The following is a 23,215-nucleotide window of genomic DNA, read 5'->3' as shown; positions in this document are numbered from 1 at the left end:
TTGGACCATCCCCTGGTATTGACTAGGATGCAATGGGGGTCTCAGGCACACAGTACCACTCTCACAGTTAACCCATGGGCACTACAAATCCCACACATCAAGACAGAACTGCTACACAACGTAGATTTATACTTTCCAGAAAACGTTGGCTCGGTAGCGTTGTCCCACACCCTATGGGGTGCATTTGGTGCAGTTATGAAAGGACGAGTGCTGGCACTCATGGTGCGTCACATAAACCTGTGAACGTCTGTGGGGCATACAGACCCATTTCCGTCCTTACGGCAGAGGTCAAGGTACTTGTGAAAATATTGGCGAATATGCTCATCCTACTGATCAATAATTTAGTACACCCAGATCAAGTGGGTTTCATGCCTGGCCGAAACACCGTCTCGAACATACCTCGCCTGCATGGCTTCCTGTGACGAAAAGACACGCTATGGGAAGATGTAGTCCTGTTGTCATTAGATGCCAAAATGGCCTTTGACACTATTGAATTGCCATACCTATTTGCAATGTTGGAACCAGTGTGTTTTGGACCAAAATTTATAAGATGGATCAAGCTTTTATATACAGAGCCAATTGCACAAATAGTGGTTAATGGTCATACATCACAACAGATTTGGTTGGGTAGAGGAACCAGACAAGGGTTCCCACTCTCACCGCTGATTTTTGCATTAGTATTGGAGCCCCTGTGGGTTTGGGTTAGGAGGGACCCTTTTGATACGGGGATTAAAATGGAAGACCGACATGAAGACAAAATATTTGTCTAAGCAGAAGATATTTTATTATATATGGCTTCCCAGGCGTTCTCAATCCACTGCATACTTCATATCTTGCGCATATTTGGTAACCACTAGGGCTATACAATAAATTGGTCCAAATAGCAGCTATTCCCAGTGTATGGCCCTAGACCAAAACTGCTAAAAGACTACAAAATCCCTATTGCGGAAGATGGATTCCACTATCTGGGGATATTTATAACCCTTGACCCTGTTAAATTTTATGAAACCAATTTGCAGGGCCCTTTGGCACACCTACGTGCTGGTGTTCAACACTGGCATGACATCGCGCTGACACTGCTGGGAAGAGCAGCGCTTTTTAAAATTCTTAGCTCAACCCCGCTTTTTTATACGCATTGCAAAATACCCCATTTAAGGTCCCAAATTCCTACTTCTCAGCTATTGACCGTGACGTCGGGACTCTGCTATGGGGTGGGCGAGCACCACGTATTACACTGCAGAAATTAACGGCTGGATGGTATTATGGTGGGATTGCACTGCCCAACCTTAAGCTCTATTATTGGGCGTCACAATTAACAGTGATTAAGCGCTGGGTATATAGTACCCAAGATGAGCCAAGTATCCATACTGATTTATGGTTAATGGAACAGGGGGGACACCAAAGAGCCTTATATGCAAACCCCCAAAAACTAGGCCTCACGAGACCCACAGCTCAAACAATAGAAATCTGGAATGCACTCAACAGAAAATTGGGCTGGGACCAAAAAATTACTCTAGCAACCCCACTCTGGAAGCCTGAGTGGCTGGGCTGTTTCAGTACCTGCCCTGGGATTGACAAATGCCATCTGATTGGTATCTCGATTGTAAGGGATATGTGGAATAATAAAGGAATGCTCACATTTGCAGATCTTCAAAAGGAATACCAATTGGCGCAAACTGAAACCTTCAGATACCTACAGATCAGCCATGCAATAAAAGCAGTGGTGCCGGAACAATGTCCAATCCCCGAATCATCCCTTCTTGAATATAGATTACTATTAGACCCAAAGCCCAAGAAAGCTATCTCTCTAACATATAAAAAGGTGATTATTAATCGACCTCTGACAAGACTTAGACAACAATGGGATACAGATGTGGGTGTACTAGAGAATGATGACTGGCAAGACGTGTTGGCCTCCCCCAGGGAAGTTGGTAGCCCCATGAGACTGAGACTGGTCCAACTTAAAATCCTACATTGAATTTACTTATCTGCGAATGTTTTGATGAAGATGGGAAAACGGACTGATTCCCAATGTCATCGTCAATGCTAACTAGTGGAGACTTTTTTTCATACATTGTAGGAATGCCGACCATACAAAAATACTGGGACGCTGTTACAAATCGGATGGAGGACGTAGGAGGGAAAAAGTTGAATTTCACCCCGAAACTCTGGCTATTAAACATTTGGAAGGCAACAGGCTTAACACAAACTGAACAATCATGGGTCACATTGGGGTGGGCCCTGGCGAAACGTAATATCGCACAAAAATGGGGAGTTGGGGAATCGCTACGGTTGAGTGGATAGGATGGAAAGGGCACATGGATAGCGCAATGATAGCTGAGGAAGATGTTTTTAAAAATAGAGGGTGCCCCAAAAAGTGGGACCGAAAATGGACAGCATGGAATACACATAGAGGCGCGATGTGCCTGTCCCCTTCAATAGAGCTTTGCAGAATAGTGGATGGGACACAAGCTCAAACAAGTGAGGAGGGTTAGTGAAATACTGATTGCAAACACTCGGAATTGCCATTTGACTGAGGAAATGTGCTGCATTGTCCGTAAATATACTTAACTAATAAACTGTATCACTGCGCTTTGTTTTTGTCTAAATAAAAAGAGTTTTTAAAAAAGACCATAGAAACACGGTTTATTCAGCAAATTCAGTATTTTCGTATTCATCTGTACAATCCATTTCTATAGGTTCTTGCTTCAGAAAAACAGCCGACACGTGTTTTGTCACAAATGTGACTTTTTGAAGGCTGTGAAATTTATAACATGAGGAAGTACAAATAAAATGTATTTCAAATCTATATTAATGCAGCAAGTGAAAAGTTGGGATATACAGAATTGCAAATAGACTGTGAAACAGTCAAAAAAGTTGATGATTTTAGGGACCAACCACAGTGGAATAGTGTTACCCAATTGCATTAAACCCAGTTGTCAAGGTTTGAATATAGTGTTGAGGTCAATACCCATGAATCGCAATGAGAAAACTCATGATGTGAATTTTATTAGTCAGTCCCAAGGTAGAGAGAGATCTTGTAACATGCAATATTGAGCTAATGTGATATCCACCTTGAAGGTTTTGGAAACTATCCATAAAAGTATTTATATCTTGATCCAAAGAATTAGTTCTAGGGGTCCATACAAATAAAGAAATGTATGGCCTCCTCCAATCTCTCTAGAAAAAGAAGATAATCAAACTAAGTAATGTTTGAAAGCAACTGGAAATTGATTGGTAAAACAGTTTTCAATCAAGATGAAAATGTCTCTCTAAACCATGTGAAGGTTTTGTTCACATGACCCACCTATTATATCAAAGAACTGTGTAAGGTATTAATTTCTTCCTGAAAACTGCCAAAATATTGTGTTTCTCTGTGCTGCAGGAATATGGCAAACAATATTAAGTGGAAGTAATTTTTACATCAGGTGCCACTATTTAGAGAAGAATGGAAAAATACCATCAGTCTGTGCACCTCAGACAAAGTTAATTCCAATCAGACATAAATAATGAATAAGGTCTAAGATATGCCAGCTTCTTATGGACCAATTCAAACATTCAACTCTCACTCGTTGAGTAATGAACCAGCCTTCAGTAACAACTGTATAAGGAGCAGCACTGTAAAAAAATCAATGAGTACACCTGGAGCACTGAGATCTTATATGAGGTGGTTCATCACACAGGAAATGCTTGCTGTGAACGAGTAAAAGAAATACCATTAAAATTATCTTCCATATTAGGTGAATTTTTACCTGCAAAAATAAATCAGGTATCATCCAAAAGTGCCTGATAGATGTAAGGACCTTAATAAGCTCCTGTCTGAACATGTGAGAGTAGAAGGGCAAGACAAATGGGGGGATATCCGTATTACTACACGAGAAAGTATCTCAACATGTAAAGAATATATTCAAGTAGATGAGGGGAGCATCCATAAGTATTCTAGTTTTGAGCTAAACAGCCTAGAAGAGATTAATCTTCTATTGTGTTATCCCAGAAGCTTAATTTTAAGGTAAGTCAGGTAAACAGGGAACAAGCAATCCAAAAAAAACCAAGCCTTCATGGCTAGTTCTAGAGAGAGTCAACAATATGCACGGCCCGGTCTTCTAGCGTCTGCGGAGGAGACTGGCCCGCCCGCATTTGTCCTGTCCGTCGGTATGCATACGCCAAAAAGTAAAAATAAAAAAGGGGAAACTCCACCTAACGATATGTTATGATAGAGGAGGGACATATCATTTAGTAAGGCAGCTTGTTTTTTTTTTCGGTTGACTTGCAGACTAGCACAGAAAAGCATCCTGAAATGCCATCCAAAGGTTACCTGTGGAGCCAGTATCTGTAGTGTGTGTAATATCAAGGCTGATTGAGCTGATAGACCTTATCCTTAGATGGTATGGACTGAATAAGGTTGAGAGGTGACAGATGACTGACTTTGAGAAGTACTGTGCAGAACTGCCCTTTTTAACATGCTTTCAGGGAATATATAGGACATAAAATATTTTACAAAGAGGTGTGGAGTATTGACATTACTGTGATGTCATACCCCAGGAAGTGGAGAATGTAGACCCTTCCTCCTCTTTTTGGCACACTGTGTCACTGTGACAGTTGCAACTGGAATCACTGACCTGTATTGCCTTCAGATCCAGCTCTTTTTGGCTCATCTCATGTTTAAGCAGCATTTAATCTCCTCTAGAGCCAGCCTCTTTTTCTCAAAGGATCTCTGGGCTGCTGCTCTTTTCTCTCCCTGGCTAGATTTAGCTTAGCTAGCCACAGTTACAGGGCTCTCTCAGCTTCGCAGTACAACTTTAAATAGGGTCAGGCTGGTGGAGGAGGCACAATCCCAGCCACAGACAGCATAAGTGATCTCATCCATGGGGGCATGTCTTCATCCTCTTCTATCTCTAGTTCTGGGCCCACTTCTAAGTCATACTCCATTACTTCCTCCTCCTTATCTTTATTGTCATCAGCTGCACCTTGTGGGGTAGTTTGCATCGGACAGACTTCCTAGCCTCCAAGCACTATTTGAGAATCCAGCTTTGTGCCAGCTTCCTCTCCTTTCACAGCCTTCCTAGATCTACTATGGGAAAGCCTTTAATGCTGCTGAGGTCTACATCCATAATCAAACAGGGTCAGAAAAAGTGGGGAGAATCGGATATAGGTAAAATCAGATAAAAATGACTAAATAAAAATAAAGGAGAATTTAAAAACAAAAAAATCTATTTTGATGTCAGATTACAACAAGGGGTATTTGATTCTACAAAAATCACCAAGTACCACTACAAAAATACAAGTCCCAAACCCCACCAATGAACAGCAAAATAAGAAATTGGAGCTTTATTTGAGGGCGTGAGAACTCCCCTTAATTAAGCATCACACTCCTTGTCGAAGTGAACCATGTAAGTCACTATGTAAACCTGTGCTGAGCGTTCTGGTAGCTAGGCACACAGAAGAAAAGGTTAATTTAAATATAGCATGTATTTGTGCAGTACTCAAACAAAAATAAAGTGAAAAGATAACACAAGAATAAATACGAACCAATTCTTAAAAATAGGGAATATTTTTATAACTAAAAGGACACGAATATGGCAACAAATTATTATGTAGCTCGGGAGATCTGAGTTTTTAAAGTTTGATTTAAAAATAGTGCCAAAAAGGGCTAAGGGTCTATTGTAGGTATCTGGTGACATTGATCCAGGTCCAAACGTAATGCCTACCACAATGGATCACTGGTAGGATACTAGGTTTCTCTAGGTAAAAAGTTTACCTTCTGACTTACAAAGGTTTCTAGAGAGAAAGTGACCATCTGTGGGGCAGGTTGCAAATGGGATCTGGGAAATGGTTCGACAATGATGGGACACATTGTGCGAGGTCTCAGATTTGATCAGATGCTACTCGGCCTCCCTTAGGTGCTGCTCATTATCTAGTGAGGCTATTAATGAAGTTAGTTGGCTTTGATCCCTGTTGTTGAATCTGGTGAAGCCATCAACGAAGGTTTTCAGCGTCAATGTTCTCCGTCAAGTTTGGTAAACGCTTGCTGTTAAAAAAGGAGGAGAGCACTCTGACCACAACCAAGGTCGCAGGAGCTTAGTAACAGCAAATGAGGGGCAGGATACAGTCCCACGGATAATAGTCGAGGTCAGGTCCAGTAGGGAATGGTCAGCTGGAAGGCAGAAACGGTCTCAGAAAGCTTGGTGTCTCACTGTAGCTCAAATGGGAGGTCATCCAACTGATCCTTGGGGTCACTTTAGGGGTCTTGAAATTAACACAAGCAGGTCCAGTCTTCCTTCAGGTTCTGCAGATAGCAGAGTATGCCTTCTTCTTTTGTTTCTTTACATCTCCAGGAGTGTGCCAGCATGTGGACAGAAGACAACCCTGTGTCCACCCCCTAAGTCAGTTCTAGGTGGCACCTCTCCTTTCACTGGATTTGGACCCTGGAGATGTTTACCTCTAACAAAGTAGCAACAGGTAACACCAGGATCTGCTTAACACATATTTAAGTTCCTACACATTGTATATTACACCTCAGCTCTTTTAAATCATAACTTAACAACTCAGTTGGATAGTTGTCCCTAATGCTTTGCAGGGCTGCTCATCTTATACTCCTGATTGGAAGTGTCCAGCGATAGGGAGGTTCTGGGATACAGGCATAAAAACATTATAGAATACCACTGAGGAAACAATTAATATGTTGTAGAAGCTCTGTGTACTGGGTCTGACCAGGACCCAAAAAAGCGAAACTGTTGCCATTGACCCACTTCCCTTGAAGAAACAAATTGCCATTCACTGGCTGCATCATTTTGACTATCAATTCCAGCTATAGATGGAAGAGCTCTGATTGGTAAAGGTCTGCATAGGTAACAGAAAAGTTGAAGGCATGAGAAACTGGAGGGAGACTCACTGGAAGAACTTGCAAAGTGAAAAAAAGCAAAGCAACTCAAAATAGAAGGTAGGTTGTCCTTGTAATGTTTGCATTTTGTGCACATTAGGAGTAATATTGACACTGCAATTTAAAAAAAATCTGGAGCAGATAAAATAGTGCTTATGGATAGTATCAGAATTATAGAACAGGTTGGGTTCAAACAGAGACCAATGATGGTCTGTAGTTGTACTTTGTTAAATTACCTGTCAATTGAGAGGTCTACAAGATTGTCCAGTAAAGTGTTTGAGAGGATACATTTGCTTTAATGTTTTAAGTTAGTGACTATCAAACTGTAGAATTGAAATGTCTTTTAGCTTTAAAATGTTAATGTTTTCTAGCAACATCAAGCATGCCTTCGTGGCGGCCTCATGTATTGCAGGTCGGATACACTAACTGGGAGTCTGGGTGTCTTCCGGGGCTTCTTTCACATGCCAAATCTGAATAATGTAGTATATTGTGTTTAGTAATTACATTTTTAAGCCTACAACATATCATCCAGTAGTAATCAATATTGCCACATGCTGCATATGCTTTCCAATAATGTTGATTTTTACTTATTTTAGTGTCTCAATAATTACATTTATTCTTTACATGTTTGTCTTATATCATCATGTAAAGCTCATGTCAAAATTATAATGTATTTTGTTTCATTAGATTACATGTTACTAAATGCTTTTTCATATTTTACTTACCCATATAGCAAAGGTATCTTCATTTTTCTAAAAGAGGATTAAAATTCAAACAGATATGTTTCTATCTGAAAGGATATTATATTTTGTCATTGTCACTTCTTTATAATGCCTAGTTTGATTTTTTATATCGATATACCACTATTCTGACCATCTGTGTGGCCTTCCCTCATGTTACCCGCTACTTAAATGGTTATTTGCGAACATATATATATATATTTTTTTAATCTAAGATGTTGAAGTTCTTCCTAAAAATACATGTGCATATGCATTACCAAATGGTTCTTACCATTGTACAACTTACAATAATTTGTCATTTTATATAACACACTGTAAAAACAAGGCTTTTGCGATAATATCATTTGATGACTGTGCCACTTTACAAAGAGAAGTCATTTTAACTCGTAAATATATATTTTTTTAAATTGGATAAAAATTAACTTTCTTTTTAAAGATTGTGAAAGCAATGTATCCCTTATTGCCCATAAGACTGTGACCATTATTTTAAGTCTGAACTCTGGACTTTAATCTTTCTAATAAATATAGAGTTAAAGTAGGCCTACATTCAGATATAATTGTTCTAAGTCTGGCTCTTTAAAGGTCATTTTAATCATTACTTGAACTTACACATGTAACTCTCAAATATGGAAACTTTAACAATGTGTAATTTAAAAAAAATTAATACACATGCAAAGTGCATTTTTACATTTATATTTTTGTGAATTCTAAAATCAATTTCAAATGATTTAAAAAAATACATCATAGTAACCGATTGCTTTAAAAATAACTGAATGAGATAAATAAACTTTCTAAACATAAACAATATATTTACAAAGACATTATTGTCGGTAAGGCAAAACATTTTCTGTCGTTTATCTTGTTTCCTAATGTCAAAAAACCTTTTCCTTCTTAAGGGCATGGTCTTCCTCCAGAAGCTGATTTGATACAGACACCTTGCTCATTGGGATTTCGAAGCAGGGAAAAATGTTTTTTGAGTGGGGTGTTGGAATGTGGTCTTTTTGTTGTGGTAAGTTAGGGTCTACCACTAGTAATAAGGCCGCAATCACAATATAATGCCCATTGAAGGTCTCAGTAATTTATTCCCTTGCTCAACCCTTAGTAGCTGGCTGCGAGCAGGCAGGCTTAACTTAGCAGACAGGTGTGTAAATCATTTAAAAACACCAATACAGTAAATAAGTAAGACACAACACACAATAAAAATCCAACACCAATTTATAAAACTAGTAAATATTGTTGTGGTTAAAATATGAATTTTTAAAGAACAAAAATGTTCTAGAGCCTAAAAGTCAAAAGTGCCACTTTGGGACATCTGTTTAGCTTGACCGGGACAAAGTCTAACCCTTAGGCCAACTGCATTGGAGCACGGGTTGGATACTCTTAACGGTAGGGTTTGGTATGTTTTTACCTTCTGACTTAGTTACTTTTTTGGAGCTTTTCTCTCATTGTTGAGGAAGGTTTCTCGTCAGGCCACCTTTGGGTTCAATGACGAAAAGCTCCATAGTCTCTCAACAATGGGTGGATCATCTTATGGAGCTTTTTGACAAAAATTCTGAATAATGTTCTGATACTTCTGGATCTATTCCAGAAGGGCCTCTTGGGGTTTCAAAGTGTACACAACACCAATAAAAGGTTCCAGACGCTCTGTGAGTCTCCTTTGGGTGTTAGGACTATGTCTCCCACAATGCACTGACCAAATCCTTTAAAGACCAGCTGAAGGTGTCCATCTGGTATCTTCATGATGGAGATGATGCAGGTGGAGCACTCTTAACCTGTTGCTTTTAGGGTGCCCACTCCTTCACTTTTCAAAGCAAGGCAAAGTCCTTAGGGCTGTTGTTCCAAAGCATGCAGCAGATGCAGTCAGTCATTGTGCAATCCTCTTGGTGCAGGTCAGGACCCCGGCAGGGCAGTCCTTCTTCTTCTAATAGTTTCAGGCAGGGATTTGAGTTGCTGGGCAGCTCTACTATATTGATCCAGTGTTTTGGGGTGACAGGTAAGGGGGCACCACTGACAAATAGGGTACAGGGTAACACACAGAAGTAGACAGCTTCCTTCAAAGTGTGGTATATCCTTGTCCCGTAAGGTACATCCTTGTTCCATAAGGCACTGTGCTTTGAATTCCAAAATATAGAAACTTTTTCATGGAGGTTATGATATGACTATGCCAACCCACTAGCATAGCTAACGTTCCCTCACAGCCCCCTTCCATCCCCTCTGGTAATTAAATTACTGGGGCTCCTCAATGGCTCTGGCTTGGGGTGCAGGAAGTGGGGTTGAACGTGTATCTTATCCTGACTGTCATTCCCTCTTCAAAGAACAATTTGGCTACTCTACTCTATTTTGCCTTTTGCTCTTCAGCTGCAGCTCTCCTCCCATCAGATGCCCTTTGTCTCTATGCAGGCTCCTTCAGAACCCATCAGAGCAGTTTGTCTCATACTGTCAAAGGCTGACCAATCAGGAAAAGCTTCTGGGTGGCTGGGTTTTGGTTAATTAGAAAAGCAGGTTCTGTAACGTCTTTACTGTGGTGGTTATAATAAATCTAACCATGACAAGTTGTTGGATTTATTCTATAATTTTAATACTTTGAAGTATATTTTTAGCTCACTTCTGTTGATTCACGTTAAAGACTTTATTGGTTATGTAAAAACAACCATAAAAGCAAATCCCAATAAAAACTATTACACATGAATATAATCAGAAAAAAAGGAATTGACAATAAAAACAATTTCATAGGATTGTAATCAGAAATGACCATACCAAAGGTTAGAATTTCTTAAAAAACTACCATCTAGTTTCCATAAAATTCATCATAGCATCAAAAAACAATACTGTCATGTATATTGATTGCTTTTATAATAAAAAGTGCAACATTAAGGCAATCCCTAATATCATTTAACTCAAGCATATATTTTAGGGCAACAATATGCAATCTGTTATCCAGATAAAGTGCAAAAGCAGAAAAGGGTGAAGTGTGACTATATTTTGCTAGATACTGTAACCCTCCCTCTCTATGTGTTATCTCTGTACAGGCAGAGGTGGGTAAACTTTATAAGAGCTTGAGGAAACAATTTTCCATGATCTGAAGAACCTCACTGTTATAATGGCCCCACACACCAGCTCCATATGTGGCAATAGCTAATACCCTGGCCTTGTATATTGCTAGCATATCTTTTATGGGTCGGGGGCCTAACTTTGCTGAAAATCTAAAGATTCCATTGGCCCTTCTATTCATCTTGCCCCTAACGTTTGTGATTTCATGTGCCCATGAGTCATTACCTGTAAAAGCAATAACCAAGTTATACCCAAGTAACAAAAGGTGTCAACAGTAGCGACCGGGGTATTATCAATAAAAAACATTCTACATTTCTTTGGCTTGGCCCCACAAATCATTGTATAGGTTTTAGATGTATTAAACACCAGTTTTCTTGTGGCAATAAAATCCCCAAAGGTGTTCATTAGTTGCTGTAAGCCAGCAGATCAGCATTCTCTGCATATAATTGCACTGGTATAGGACTCTCGGCTACTTGGGCTGCATCTGCATGTTTTGCTTGTAGAGCCATGTCCACCCCATTAATAAACAGGGAAAATAATAGGGAGACCAGAACAATGAATTTCCTAATCGCTCTTTCTACATTAAAAGTCGTAGTGTATTTATCTCATGGACCAAAACGTACTTTACTTGATAATTTCATGTACAACATTGCGAGAAAACAAATAATCGATCTAGGTGCACCAATAGTAAGCAGGGTTCACCAGAAAATAGATTGTTCGACTAGATGGAAGGCACTGTTCAAATCTGCCAAGCATAGATACAATCTGCCACCTTTAGCACAAGGATATTTGCCTATTACCAAGTCCAAGGTCACACATTGCTCTATGGTCTCCACTCCTTGTCCAAAACCAAACTGCTCTGGGGAGAGTATCGAATGTTCTCATGCCCACTCTTCCAGTGTCTTGAGTAACGCTTTACTCATCAATTTTGCAGAGGGCGGAAGTTCTTTGATTCAGATGTATTGCCCTTTTTATAGATTGGTATAAAAGACATTCCCCATGAGAGTGGAATCACACTGGTCGCGGCCAAATTAAAAAACTCTAGTTAAAATTGGTCCCCATAAATCCACAGCAGCTTTATGAATATCCACTGGCACCTCATCGGGTCCCGGGGTTTTACCTTCTACGCTTTCTTTCAGTGTTAATAGGCCCTTTTAAATTGTGATATTCAGTGGTAAGGGAGGCCAGAAACACTGTTTCTCCCTAAATATATCCTCCTTCCTTGTGGCTGGCAAACTGAAAAATTCCATAAAATGGGAAACACAGGCCTCACATGTAACATGAGATAACTGCTCTGAAAAGTAGTCACTCTTTAAAAAAGATTACTTGACTGTGTGCCAGAAAAGTTTGTATCAGCTGTATTTGCAGCCCGAGAAAATGTAGGCCAAGCGTCTTCTTGTAGCTCCTTTTTTCCTGACAGAAAGGAAATTTTTTAAGTTATATCGAAGGGATTTGATCAACATGTTGCCTTGGGAGGCTATGGTACTTGCATGGTTAAACCAACCTGTACATTGGGCGTGGCCCGGATTACAAGGACGCGTCACAAGGACGCTGGTTATATTGGTAATGCTAATGAAATGAGAGAGCATTTGATTGGAAGTCACTTCGTCCTCGAGAAAATAAAGAATATGTATAAGGCTGCTAATGAAACTGGGGGTAACTGATTGGAAGTAACTTCGTCCTCGAGACAATAAAGAATATGTATAAGGCCCCTGGAAAAAACGCAGTGTAGGATTTTGGTGGGTTCAACTCCATCCCACTTAATACGAACCCCATTGCATCTTATAGGGGTAACGTTAGTGATAAAACTTGGTGGGACTTTGCTGGCTTTGCCCCAAAAAAAGACCAGCAGTACAATACAATTGTGGTCACTCAAGTCCCGCTAGCAACCATGGGTGTAGTACACCATTTGCTTGCATTGGCTAAAATTAAGATATGATCAGTGATGGTTGTGGCTTTCCTTCCTATAAAGGTTTGTATCAGGTCTCCATTAGTATCGCAGGAACATATTATTAATTGTAGATCCAGCTTGATAATCATTGAATTCAGTATACCTCCATAGTTGTTGTGAGGAAAATGTAAATAACCATCCACACCTGGTTGGTTACCCCACAAACCTGTGTGGCTGACAAAGAGCAGGATTGGGTGTTAAAAATCTCCTACCCAAATGAGTATAAAGCTAATGGTGATAGATCAAAATAATGTCTCTAAACCACCATCAAGAGCTGAGACCGCCTTCCCACCGGTACAGTCAAAAACATTATTATAAAAATTAACCAATACCACATAAAAGAACCATGAGCCCCCCTTTGGCCCTGCCAAAAGACAATGGTTCGACCTCAAGCCAGTGTGATGAGAAACCCTCAAAATAAATGGGAGCTTTACATCAATTTTCCTGAATACATATTATATTGAGATGACTTATCAAATCACACCATCCTAGTGAGCCCTGTTTGTTTGCTAATCCACCTACATTACATGATGCAAATTTGTATCCTCGCTCCAAGCCAGGGTTAGAGGTACTAGGAGATGACAAATATTGCGATACAACTCTGTGGCATATGTAATTTACATTATTATTCATGGATGGCGATGGAGTGCCAATTAGAATATGATCAGTACAATTGATATCATTAATATCCAGATCAGTATCCACTTTCCTATCCCTCAAAACAGAAACCTCATTTGTCATATGTTGTCCTGACTCACGTCCATCGATGTCCTGGAGGTTTACTCAATGCTTGGAACCTTTTAAATACTGCCAGGGGTTGTAAAAGAATCCCAGGGACTGAAGTGATATATTAGTCTCAATTTGCAATGGGGATGTTGGAACTCACCTTGCCCAACTAGGGTCCCTAAAATTGATTATAGTGCAAACCACTTCAAAATGTTTCCTATGGGGTCAACCCAGCTCACTCTCCTGGTTCACAGGATTTGTTGGGCACCACCTACTGAGAATTGGCAGTTCCTGTGGAACCAGTGTACCAATCTATTATTCAGTGAATGATGGATTTCTGTTTGATCTGGCCGCAAGGGGGGACATTGACTAGAACTGACACATATGGGCAACATTCTGGTGGTAAATTAATAGCAACATCGGCACCCACGGTATTAGCGCTACTATACCTTATTATATAAAATGGGTTTTAGGCTGTAACTCAGGGCGGGAAATGTCACTTTGTTTCGGGTGAGTTTTATTCACATTAGGTTGCTGTGACATATGCCTCCTGGAAACTGTAGGAACAGATAAACGTTTGCAGCCCCTTAGATGTTGCTCGGTCTCAGTACCAGCCCCCTGTAACCTCTCAGAGTGGTATTTAGTTACCCCTATATTACTTTCGTCAATAGTTATAAGTTATTAAAATATTACTATGTTAACCTATGAAGTCAATATGCTACAATGGAGAAAAACAAAATTGGCAGTTTTTCCCTCACCAGGGCATATAAAATATATTATAAAATGTCTCTGCTTATAGTCAAAAGACACCCTGCCCATGGGGCACTTAGGGGATCCCTTAGGGGTGGCTTATATGTACACAAAAGGTAGTGTAAGGCTTTGGAAGTAGCTTTAATTCCAAAGTGGAATTTGCATATAATTTATTTCAAAAGCAGGGCTGCCTTTAAAATGACAGCAGGCAACACAGCAGGGCACACTTAAGCGCATTAAATCTGCTGGGCCTCTAAATCTACATGCCTTACCATATACTACAGGCTTTCAGGTAGGTTGTTATACCAATTGTAATGACACCTAATTACCATGTAACTTTTACACATACCACTAGTCCTGGGCTGTGGTAGCAGAGCCTAAGGCTCAATTATAGTCAGTTACCACCAGGATCAGTCAAAAAATGGGGGTTATCAGGGCAAAACGTTTGGCTTTCTAAAATGAAGTAAGGTAAAATGTATTCAGGGTGGGAGGTAGAGTTGAAAGGGTAGTTGGTGGTTCGGTAGGTGGAGTAAGTGGGGAGGTACCTGGTGTGCGATTAAGTGATTGTGTTTGTAAGTGTTATGTTTTTTGAGCAGGTTTTCTTTCAATTTGTATTTGCTTGTTTCTGTGGCTATGTCAGTTTGTTAGTGTGTGCCTACAAATTGTTGTGTGTTTCAGAAGCTGTGTCTAGGCCTTTTTCTGTGGGTGAGTATGTGTGTGTGCGTGCATGAGAGTGTGTGTTTGTTTGAGTATGTCTGTTTTGTTTGTTTGGATGTTTGTTTCAAAGCTGCTTTTGATGTGTCTTTTGGTGTATGCTGCTGAGTTTTGTTTTTGGTGTATGTATGGATGCCTGTTTCCTCAATTGTGTTATTATGTTTTGTGATGTTGTTGTGTAGGTTTTGGGGTAGGATGGTGGTTTTTTAGGCAAAATACAATTTAAGGACTAATGTTGGTTTAGGGGCATGGGAGGAAGCAAGATGGGTGGTGGAGTTAGGGGAATGGGTAGGTTCAGGAACAGGGGAAGGTTTACAGGTATGGGAAAAACAGGATTGCTGGTGGAATAAAGGGTATGACCAGTTTTAGGAACAGGGGAAGTTATAGACAATTGTGCTATGCCATTGGTGCATGTTAGTTGTGATGCAGCAGTGATTGTGTCACCCTGTTGAAAGGTAATTCCTTAGTAGATGTATATATGTCCCTAAAGCTAGTAATAAGACCACAAGCACAAATAAGGTTTAGTCAAGTACTCAATAAATTCATGAGTGCTCAACTATTGGTAGCTGGCTGAGAGCAGACAGGCTTAACTTAGGAGACAAGGGTGCAAAGCATCTAAAAACTACAATAGCGTAAATGACACAGTCTCTTTTCCTGTTCTTTTCTCTCAATGTCAAGCGGGTTCCTTCACGAGGTCAGACTTCGAGCTGCCAATGGCAGCATACTTCAGCACGAGGCCTCAGTGAAATCCTGGAAGACTTGGAGTTCAAGGCTCTTCACCGAGATGAATCTGAAATTCAGAATGTGTTCGAGGTTCGACGACTGAGGAATACCTCTCATAAACGGGTCGGTCAACTTATGGATTTTTTAATGAAAATTCTACAAATGGTCTCATCCTTCTGTATCTTCTTCCAAATGGTCCTTTTGGCTCTTAAATCCAAGGCTCCAGAAGCCCTGAGTTTCTCATGGGAAGTTGGGACTACAAGACACGGAATGCACCTGGTGAAATCCTTCAAAGTCCAGGTGAAGCTGGTTAGCTAGGTTCTTCTTGCTGAAGATGATGCAGGTGGAGCTCTTTTGGCCTGTTGCTTTCAGGGGGTCCACTCCTCAAACTTTCAGAGCAAAGTAAAGTTCTTCTTTTGGTGAAGCCCAACGTGTGCAGCAGGTAAATTCCTGAAGAGTGCAGTTCTCGTGGTGCAGACCAGAGGTTCAACAGGACAGTCCTTCATCTTCTTGTTTTTTCCAGTCAGGGAATTCAGTTGCTGGGCAGCTCTCCCATATGTATCCAGGTTTCTGAGCAGGCAAGAAGAGGGTTACCCCTGACCAATAGGTGCAGGGTGCCACCCTCTGTAAGGACAATTTCCTTAGAAGTGTGGCATATTTCTGTCCCAGAAAGTACTGTTCCACAAAAAACAAAATGGGGGTTCCACAAAAAACAACATTTGCCACTGCTAACCAGTGCTAAGGTAATTGCACTCTGTCTTTTAAATGTAGTAAATTTCACCATGACAAAAAAAAGGAGGGCACACATTTTACGACTCTTTATCAGTACTGTTTTAAGAGCACTGAGTCTTTTGGCTAACAATGGGCTAGATGAATGGCTTTGTCAATGTCCAGGCCATACAACTAACCACCAGTATACACAGCAAAAGGACATGCATTGTGGCTATATCTTACTTAAACTCCACCGCTAACCAGTGGAATAGGTCCACGTAGAGGCTGAGCTCAGGTTCTCACCAAAAACCAGGGTCGTTGCTCTTCCACTGCTGAACACAGCTATGGTTTTGCAGCAATATTGGCTCAACACTGGGCTCTGTAACCAGATAGAGGAGACCACAGTGGGTGTAGAGCCTGACAAGAGCACACGTCCTGTGTCTTGCTCCTGTGTGCTTGGATAAAACAGTTTTGTCTTCTTTGTACATGAACACATGAGCATAGCATGAGATGACACAATAGCAGGAGATGCACCAACAAATGCCTAGTACAAAAGGGTATGTCCACAGTGTGGATAGGCACAGGTCAAATGTTGTGGAAACTGGTTTATGTTTATGTTTCGATAAGGGTTGCATAAAGATCCTACAAACAAGCCGTCTTGTGCACAGACAAAGCCAATGTGCAATTGTTTATGTCTATACAGGGTCTTGATACATGTTGTTGCAGAACATTGTGCCCCCAAACCCCATTATGCAGGATAAAGGCAAAGCACAGTGGGTTATTGTAGGAGAGTAGGATCTGCTTCACATGGGTACCCCGAGATTTTGCTGGTGTTTCACTGTTTTTCGACCTTAGTCTGGCTATGCCCCTGCTAATCAGGACCACAGCCTAGCCTCTTCCTCTCTAAAATGGTTTCCATGTACATTAGGTACATATCTATTAAGATTCTGGAGTGCCTTATAAGCCCCTAGTATATGGTATATTATGTACCTAGGGCATAGGTACCTCAGAGGCCTACCAGGGGCTGCAGCATGTATTATGCCACCCCTGGGAAGCACTCCAAAATGACACCACAGGTCTGCTACTGCAGCCTGGGTAAGGGTGTGCTTTCACCCCTTACTGTGGTATAGGCTATCTATATCACTACCCTATACAGACACATATAAACCTATAAGCCACTCCTATGGCAGGCCTTGACAATCCTGAAGGCAGAGTGCTTGGTTTTATGTGAGAGGGTGCCCAAGCATGAGCTGAGCCCCTCTGCAGCATTCAGAAATACTTCCTTATGGCTGTTCTGTGATACAGCCATACCATATACTCTTAAGTGCATTATAACCTCACGGTAAATTCTAACTTTGGGATGGCTGCATCAAAACATGTCATGTTTGGTGTCAAATGCTTTGGAATACTACCCCACGCCAGTACTGGCGGCGGGGGTAGCATTCCACCCTTCTAGAGGGAGAGACATGTTCACACTGGCTAAACCCGGTTAAAACTTTCCAAAGCCCTGGTATCACAAAATGGATGCCACTGCCACAGACACGGGTCTGGCCTCCTGCTGCTGACCAAAACTCGTTACAACAAACAAATGATGGACGGAATGCTGACAATGCATACATTCTCCCCCAGTCAAGAGATCTGGGTTAAATCCATCGTTCTTTTGCCCACTACACCACCCCAGTTTAGACATGGCCATATGCAAATCAGTCTTGACCCTGTGCCTCATGGGAACAGTCCAGCCCGAACTGCCAAGCCATGTCTTCCCTGGACCGGAATCAAGCATCCTAGGACCGGTTTCTGGCTATCAGCCGTCATCAGCCAGGATAGCTTGACTCCAGTGGCGTAGTGAGCACGGGTCCCACGTCTGGGAATACCCATCCCACTCAGGGCGAAAAGCGTTACAACAAACAAATGATGGACGGAATGCTGACAATGCATACATTCTCCCCCAGTCAAGAGATCTGGGTTAAATCCATCGTTCTTTTGCCCACTACACCACCCCAGTTTAGACATGGCCATATGCAAATCAGTCTTGACCCTGTGCCTCATGGGAACAGTCCAGCCCGAACTGCCAAGCCATGTCTTCCCTGGACCGGAATCAAGCATCCTAGGACCGGTTTCTGGCTATCAGCCGTCATCAGCCAGGATAGCTTGACTCCAGTGGCGTAGTGAGCACGGGTCCCACGTCTGGGAATACCCATCCCACTTAGGGCGAAACGCGTTACAACAAACAAATGATGGACGGAATGCTGACAATGCATACATTCTCCCCCAGTCAAGAGATCTGGGTTAAATCCATCGTTCTTTTGCCCACTACACCACCCCAGTTTAGACATGGCCATATGCAAATCAGTCTTGACCCTGTGCCTCATGGGAACAGTCCAGGCCGAACTGCCAAGCCATGTCTTCCCTGGACCGGAATCAAGCATCCTAGGACCGGTTTCTGGCTATCAGCCATCATCAGCCAGGATAGCTTGACTCCAGTGGCGTAGTGAGCACGGGTCCCACGTCTGGGAATACCCATCCCACTCAGGGCGAAAAGCGTTACAACAAACAAATGATGGACGGAATGCTGACAATGCATACATTCTCCCCCAGTCAAGAGATCTGGGTTAAATCCATCGTTCTTTTGCCCACTACACCACCCCAGTTTAGACATGGCCATATGCAAATCAGTCTTGACCCTGTGCCTCATGGGAACAGTCCAGCCCGAACTGCCAAGCCATGTCTTCCCTGGACCGGAATCAAGCATCCTAGGACCGGTTTCTGGCTATCAGCCGTCATCAGCCAGGATAGCTTGACTCCAGTGGCGTAGTGAGCACGGGTCCCACGTCTGGGAATACCCATCCCACTCAGGGCGAAAAGCGTTACAACAAACGAATGATGGACGGAATGCTGACAATGCATACATTCTCCCCCAGTCAAGAGATCTGGGTTAAATCCATCGTTCTTTTGCCCACTACACCACCCCAGTTTAGACATGGCCATATGCAAATCAGTCTTGACCCTGTGCCTCATGGGAACAGTCCAGCCCGAACTGCCAAGCCATGTCTTCCCTGGACCGGAATCAAGCATCCTAGGACCGGTTTCTGGCTATCAGCCGTCATCAGCCAGGATAGCTTGACTCCAGTGGCGTAGTGAGCACGGGTCCCACGTCTGGGAATACCCATCCCACTCAGGGCGAAAAGCGTTACAACAAACAAATGATGGACGGAATGCTGACAATGCATACATTCTCCCCCAGTCAAGAGGTCTGGGTTAAATCCATCGTTCTTTTGCCCACTACACCACCCCAGTTTAGACATGGCCATATGCAAATCAGTCTTGACCCTGTGCCTCATGGGAACAGTCCAGCCCGAACTGCCAAGCCATGTCTTCCCTGGACCGGAATCAAGCATCCTAGGACCGGTTTCTGGCTATCAGCCGTCATCAGCCAGGATAGCTTGACTCCAGTGGCGTAGTGAGCACGGGTCCCACGTCTGGGAATACCCATCCCACTCAGGGCGAAAAGCGTTACAACAAACAAATGATGGACGGAATGCTGACAATGCATACATTCTCCCCCAGTCAAGAGATCTGGGTTAAATCCATCGTTCTTTTGCCCACTACACCACCCCAGTTTAGACATGGCCATATGCAAATCAGTCTTGACCCTGTGCCTCATGGGAACAGTCCAGCCCGAACTGCCAAGCCATGTCTTCCATGGACCGGAATCAAACATCCTAGGACCGGTTTCTGGCTATCAGCCGTCATCAGCCAGGATAGCTTGGCTCCAGTGGCGTAGTGAGCACGGGTCCCACGTCTGGGAATACCCATCCCACTCAGGGCGAAAAGTGTTACAACAAACAAATGATGGACGGAATGCTGACAATGCATACATTCTCCCCCAGTCAAGAGATCTGGGTTAAATCCATCGTTCTATTGCCCACTACACCACCCCAGTTTAGACATGGCCATATGCAAATCAGTCTTGACCCTGTGCCTCATGGGAACAGTCCAGCCCGAACTGCCAAGCCATGTCTTCCCTGGACCGGAATCAAGCATCCTAGGACCGGTTTCTGGCTATCAGGCGTCATCAGCCAGGATAGCTTGACTCCAGTGGCGTAGTGAGCACGGGTCCCACGTCTCCTGAATACCCATCCCACTCAGGGCGAAAAGCGTTACAACAAACAAATGATGGACGGAATGCTGACAATGCATACATTCTCCCCCAGTCAAGAGATCTGGGTTAAATCCATCGTTCTTTTTCCCACTACACCACCCCAGTTTAGACATGGCCATATGCAAATCAGTCTTGACCCTGTGCCTCATGGGAACAGTCCAGCCCGAACTGCCAAGCCATGTCTTCCCTGGACCGGAATCAAGCATCCTAGGACCGGTTTCTGGCTATCAGCCGTCATCAGCCAGGATAGCTTGACTCCAGTGGCGTAGTGAGCACGGGTCCCACGTCTGGGAATACCCATCCCACTCAGGGCGAAAAGCGTTACAACAAACAAATGATGGATGGAATGCTGACAATGCATACATTCTCCCACAGTCAAGAGATCTGGGTTAAATCCATCGTTCTTTTGCCCACTACACCACCCCAGTTTAGACATGGCCATATGCAAATCAGTCTTGACCCTGTGCCTCATGGGAACAGTCCAGCCCGAACTGCCAAGCCATGTCTTCCCTGGACCGGAATCAAGCATCCTAGGACCGGTTTCTGGCTATCAGCCGTCATCAGCCAGGATAGCTTGACTCCAGTGGCGTAGTGAGCACGGGTCCCACGTCTGGGAATACCCATCCCACTCAGGGCGAAAAGCGTTACAACAAACAAATGATGGACGGAATGCTGACAATGCATACATTCTCCCCCAGTCAAGAGATCTGGGTTAAATCCATCGTTCTTTTGCCCACTACACCACCCCAGTTTAGACATGGCCATATGCAAATCAGTCTTGACCCTGTGCCTCATGGGAACAGTCCAGCCCGAACTGCCAAGCCATGTCTTCCCTGGACCGGAATCAAGCATCCTAGGACCGGTTTCTGGCTATTAGCTGTCATCAGCCAGGATAGCTCGACTCCAGTGGCGTAGTGAGCACGGGTCCCACGTCTGGGAATACCCATCCCACTCAGGGCGAAAAGCGTTACAACAAACAAATGATGGACGGAATGCTGACAATGCATACATTCTCCCCCAGTCAAGAGATCTGGGTTAAATCCATCGTTCTTTTGCCCACTACACCACCCCAGTTTAGACATGGCCATATGCAAATCAGTCTTGACCCTGTGCCTCATGGGAACAGTCCAGCCCGAACTGCCAAGCCATGTCTTCCCTGGACCGGAATCAAGCATCCTAGGACCGGTTTCTGGCTATCAGCCGTCATCAGCCAGGATAGCTTGACTCCAGTGGCGTAGTGAGCACGGGTCCCACGTCTGGGAATACCCATCCCACTCAGGGCGAAAAGCGTTACAACAAACAAATGATGGACGGAATGCTGACAATGCATACATTCTCCCCCAGTCAAGAGATCTGGGTTAAATCCATTGTTCTTTTGCCCACTACACCACCCCAGTTTAGACATGGCCATATGCAAATCAGTCTTAACCCTGTGCCTCATGGGAACAGTCCAGCCCGAACTGCCAAGCCACGTCTTCCCTGGACCGGAATCAAGCATCCTAGGACCGGTTTCTGGCTATCAGCCGTCATCAGCCAGGATAGCTTGACTCCAGTGGCGTAGTGAGCACGGGTCCCACGTCTGGGAATACCCATCCCACTCAGGGCGAAAAGCGTTACAACAAACAAATGATGGACGGAATGCTGACAATGCATACATTCTCCCCCAGTCAAGAGATCTGGGTTAAATCCATCGTTCTTTTGCCCACTACACCACCCCAGTTTAGACATGGCCATATGCAAATCAGTCTTGACCCTGTGCCTCATGGGAACAGTCCAGCCCGAACTGCCAAGCCATGTCTTCCCTGGACCGGAATCAAGCATCCTGGGGGAGAATGTCTGCATTGTCAGCATTCCGTCCATCATTTGTTTGTTGTAACGCTTTTCGCCCTAAGTGGGATGGGTATTCCCAGACGTGGGACCCATGCTCACTACGCCACTGGAGTCAAGCTATCCTGGCTGATGACGGCTGATAGCCAGAAACCGGTCCTAGGATGCTTGATTCCGGTCCAGGGAAGACATGGCTTGGCAGTTCGGGCTGGACTGTTCCCATGAGGCACAGGGTCAAGACTGATTTGCATATGGCCATGTCTAAACTGGGGTGGCGTAGTGGGCAAAAGAACGATGGATTTAACCCAGATCTCTTGACTGGGGGAGAATGTCTGCATTGTCAGCATTCCGTCCATCATTTGTTTGTTGTAACGCTTTTCGCCCTAAGTGGGATGGGTATTCCCAGACGTGGGACCCATGCTCACTACGCCACTGGAGTCAAGCTATCCTGGCTGATGACGGCTGATAGCTAGAAACCGGTCCTAGGATGCTTGATTCCGGTCCAGGGAAGACATGGCTTGGCAGTTCGGGCTGGACTGTTCCCATGAGGCACAGGGTCAAGACTGATTTGCATATGGCCATGTCTAAACTGGGGTGGCGTAGTGGGCAAAAGAACGATGGATTTAACCCAGATCTCTTGACTGGGGGAGAATGTCTGCATTGTCAGCATTCCGTCCATCATTTGTTTGTTGTAACGCTTTTCGCCCTAAGTGGGATGGGTATTCCCAGACGTGGGACCCATGCTCACTACGCCACTGGAGTCAAGCTATCCTGGCTGATGACGGCTGATAGCCAGAAACCAGTCCTAGGATGCCTGATTCCGGTCCAGGGAAGACATGGCTTGGCAGTTCGGGCTGGACTGTTCCCATGAGGCACAGGGTCAAGACTGATTTGCATATGGCCATGTCTAAACTGGGGTGGCATAGTGGGCAAAAGAACGATGGATTTAACCCAGATCTCTTGACTGGGGGAGAATGTCT

Source organism: Triturus cristatus, chromosome 7 (genome assembly GCF_964204655.1).
Source record: "Triturus cristatus chromosome 7, aTriCri1.1, whole genome shotgun sequence".
NCBI classification, from domain to species: domain Eukaryota; kingdom Metazoa; phylum Chordata; class Amphibia; order Caudata; family Salamandridae; genus Triturus; species Triturus cristatus.
This window is presented reverse-complemented; position numbering follows the sequence as displayed.